This window comes from Gavialis gangeticus, unplaced genomic scaffold (genome assembly GCF_001723915.1).
Source record: "Gavialis gangeticus isolate Ggan-Ray unplaced genomic scaffold, GavGan_comp1, whole genome shotgun sequence".
NCBI classification, from domain to species: Eukaryota; Metazoa; Chordata; order Crocodylia; family Gavialidae; genus Gavialis; species Gavialis gangeticus.
Genome location: NW_017729032.1, coordinates 37,812,036 through 37,816,565, shown reverse-complemented (window position 1 = coordinate 37,816,565; position 4,530 = coordinate 37,812,036).

Here is a 4,530-nt window from a genome sequence, read left to right as displayed (position 1 = left end):
AAAGTTTCTTCAGGTGTCTGCTCCAAGACGATTCTTGCCTGACACAAAGCCAGACCAATGGGCCTATTCGAGGTGTGCTGGATGGGAGTGCAAAAAGCTGGAGCCTGCAGTGCTTAAGCAGTCCCTTCTGGTGTAACAGCCTTTGTAGCCATTACAAGATAGCTCAAGTCATAATTGCCTAGAGGCTTCTTTAACTTGTGCTGTGGCTGAGTTTGCCCTAGGTTGCTTTGAAGAGGCCAAGGGCGGGATGAAAAGGCATAGTAGCTATATCCCCTTTCTCACTTAGAGCAGTATGGCTTAAATGTCATGAAGGAAATAACTGCTTGTCCTATTGATGTTGCTAAGTAAATGCATGCTGAAGTCATTGGTGCCTGCAAACTATCACTAGAGAGGGTTGTAATTCATTATCTCTGAATATAAACATAATTATGATGCAAAAGAACACCATTAATCTCTCTCTTTCCCTTGCGCTCCCTCATTGTATGTACAGGCTTGACTCAGCAACGCTGTTTATAACTAACTACATCTGAAACAATGAGCCCTGCCATTAAAACATGCATTGCCCGTACTAAATTAACACTGGAGGTCAAAATTTCAAAAGGCCTCTAATTTGTGCACAAACAAAATGTACTCTGGCAACACCCCACATTTGTGCAACCAGACTGGGAGACTGTGTTCCTGTTTACCTCATTGCTCCTGGATGTGTGGGATTAGATTACTCTTATATTGCAAATACACAAACACACACCTAGATTTGTTGTGGCAGGGAAGGGAAGAATGGAGGCTGAGATTGCCTGCCATATCATACAGATGATGAATTTGTTTTTTTACAACAGACAAAAAATATTCTGGGCACTTTATAGAAACAAGAAAAGTGGTGATAATTTCCATCGGCGCTTCAGTGACTCAACCTTAAGTGCTGTTGTCAGGAATGCCTTTAGGCTCCCAGGAGTCAAATAACAAGTCCTTACAACTTTTCTATCAAGTTAGACACTTTTGAAATTATTACCCAAGGTTCCTGCTCTAAAGACCTGGACCTACTGCAACACACAGAGAGGGAGGATTGGATAAGGAGCAATGGTTAGTATAGCAGGGTTGTACAGTTATTTCAAGGGTCATAGGCACATCTTGATAGCACCAATTGGATGGTGTTATTAAAAACTCAGTGTCTGCCACCTCTGGCGATTCAGTCCATTTAAGGGTTTGTGATACTTTCTATTCTTCTTGTCACAAGAGCAGCCAACACAGTTTCTGATAAAATGGAAATTTCATCCCAAAATTCCTTAATTTTTAGGCCGCTGCTGGACCCTTAATATAAAAAAGCCAAGGGAGTCTCTGACCTCAGTCAAACAAGGATCTCAAGAAACTGATATATTGCTAAAGGGAAACAGTGGGGGTTTGAAAATCTTCTGTAACATCCTTGTGTTAACTAAACCCTTCTTACTGAAAGACACACATGGCAGCATGGGATATGGAGGAAGAGAAGGGTATATAATAACATTTCAGGGTTCCTGTAAATTGATGGGTATATGAATATCCCCTCTTGTATTTTTAGAAGTAGGAACATATTTTCTAGTGACTGGCATATACTGGGAAAAAACAGCTTCAATTACACCCTGCAGCATGTTGTCAATGTCAGTTCTTCAGCCCCTGGCCTCTCTCATTGGAAATTATCATATCCTGCCTCAGGAGAGTTTAATACCTATGCCATGACTTGGATGGCCTAATCACCAGCAATCTCTCTGTCTTCTATGTGAGATAAATCATGCTTGTGTAATCAAATTAATGTTTTCACATACCGCCAAGACCTCATACTGCATTTCTCCAGCCACCTAGGTTTCACAGATGCTTCAGCCTTCACCCTAGACCAGAGGTGGGCAAAATGATGAATCTGGTCAGACTCCATTTCCCAGCAGCCCCTGCCCACATGGCTGGGACTGGTTTCCATGGAGATCCCAGCAGCAGCCACATTGTGATAGCATGATGCCAGGGTTTCCATGGAGACCAGCCCCAGCAGCACTGGCAGGACGTGGAGCTGCTCTGGAGCCTGGCTGGGATCTTGTGGCAGTGGCAGCATGGTCCAGAGCTAGGGCACAGCTGTGATTTGCAGCCTGCACTCCCTGGGCAGGGATATGCAAGTGGCAGATCATGGCTCAGCCCCAACTTCTTGCAGTGGTGACAGCCTGGTCCGGAGCTGGGACAGAGCTAAAATCCACTGCCTGCACATCTCTGCCTGGGGCACCCAGACTGCAGATCATGGCTCTGCTTTGGTGGACCATGATGTCATCACTGCAAGATCCCAGCTGGGCTCCACAGCAGCTCCACACAGTGCTGTGTGCCCTGCTAGTAGGGTTGGTGCTAGGGGGAGCTGGGTGGGGGCTATAACCACCCCAAAATTCCCCATAGCTCCCCATAGCCACTCCTCCCAGCGGCACTGCTGCCACTACCACTCCCCACCTTGCACAGGCGGCTCCAGCTGAGCCTGGCCCACAACCCACCAACAGCACAGCCCTGCCTCAGCCCCACCTAAGTCCCCCACCAGGAAGAGGCTGGCGCCGCTGATGCCTGTCAGCACTGCTGAGGCCAGTCTCCACAGAAACCACATTATTACAGTATGGCTGCTTCTGGGGTCTCCATGGAAACTCGCCCCAGCCATGTGAGCAGGGACTACTGGGAAATGGCTGGATCTGCCTTGCAGGCTACAGTTTGTCTGCCCCTGCCCTAGACCAAGAAGGGTCCTCTCAACTACTTCTTTATGGTCACATGGAATGGAGATAGCAACATACTTACAGCATTTCATAGATTCATAGATGTTAGGCTCGGAAGAGACCTCAATAGATCATCGAGTCCTACCCCCTGCATAGACAGGAAAGAGTAGTGGGTTCAGATGACCCCAGCCAGATGCCCATCCAACCTCCTCTTGAAGACCCCCAGGGTAGGGGAGAGCACCACCTCGCTTGGGAGCCCATTCAAGATTTTGGCTACTCTAACTGTGAAGAAGTTCTTCCTAATGTCCAGTCTAAATCTGCTCTCTGCTAGCTTATGGCCATTATTTCTTGTGACCCCCAGGGGTGCCTTATTGAGTAGAGCCTCATCAATTCCCTTCTGTGCACCCCATGATGAATTTATAGGCAGCCATAAGGTCATCTCTCAACCTTCTCTTGTGGAGGCTGAAGAGGTCCAGGTGCCCTAGTCTCTCTTTGTAGGGGTTGGCTTGCAAGCCCTTAACTATACGAGTGGCCCTTCTCTGGACCCTCTCCAGGTTATCCACATCCCTCTTGAAGTGTGGCACCCAGAACTGCATGCAGTACTCCAACTGCGGTCTGACCAGTGCCCGATAGAGGGGAAGTATCACCTCCTTGGTTCTGTTTGTCATGCATCTGCTGATGCATGATAAAGTGCAATTAGCTTTTCTGATGACTTCGTCACACTGATGACTCATGTTCATCTTGAAATCCACTAGGACTCCAAGATCCCTTTCCACTTCTGTGCGACCGAGCAGGTCATTTCCTAGGCAGCAGAAGTGTTGGAAATTTTTCCTCCCTAGGTGCAGCACTTTGCATTTCTCCTTGTTAAATTGCATTCTATTGTTTTCTCTCCATTTGTCCAACCTGTCCAGGTCTGGCTGTAGTTGTTCCCTGCCCTCTGGTGTGTCCACTTCTCCCCAAAGTTTTGTATCATCCGCAAACTTGGACAGAGTACACTTCACTCCCTCGTCCAAGTCACTGATGAAGACATTGAAGAGTATCGATCTAAAGACCGAGCCCTGCAGGACCCCACTACCCACTCCCTTCCAGGTCGATACCGACCCATCCACTGCCACTCTCTGGGTATGACCCTCTAGCCAATTTGCCACCCACCGGATTGTGTAATCATCCAAGTCACAGACTCTTAACTTGTTCACCAGTATGGGGTGCAATAACTTATTGAAGGCCTTCCTGAAGTCTAAGTAAATGATGTCAACCCCTACTCCTATGTCCAGGTGTTTTGTAACCTGGTCATAAAAAGAGACTGGATTAGTCAGGCATGATCTACCTGCTACGAACCTGTGCTGGTTTCCCCTCAGCATAATTTTTCCTGCTGGGCTCTCACATATATGAGCCTTAATAATCTTTTCAAAGACTTTGCCAAGGATGGAGGTGAGACTGACTGGTCTATAGTTGCTTGGATCTCCTCACTAATCCATTTACTGTCCCCATACAAGTGATGAAAGGGATGGGAACTGTTAGAAGAGTGCCCTGAGTGCTAAAAAAGTCATTCCAAAATTTCCCTGGGAATTTTTCCAAGGAAAAAGAATAATTTCCTTATATGATGGCTCCTGTTTACACAAAATTAGGTTTTCAAGTGAGTCAACAACACATAGTTTAATTGTTTAATAGTTTCATAGTTGGTAGGGTCAGAAGGGACCTGAGCAGATCATCAAGTCTGACCCCCTGCCATGGCAGGAAAGAGTACTGGGGTCAAATGACCCTGGCAGGGTGTTCATCTAGCCTCCTCTTAAAGACCCTCAGGGTAGGAGCCAGCCCTGGT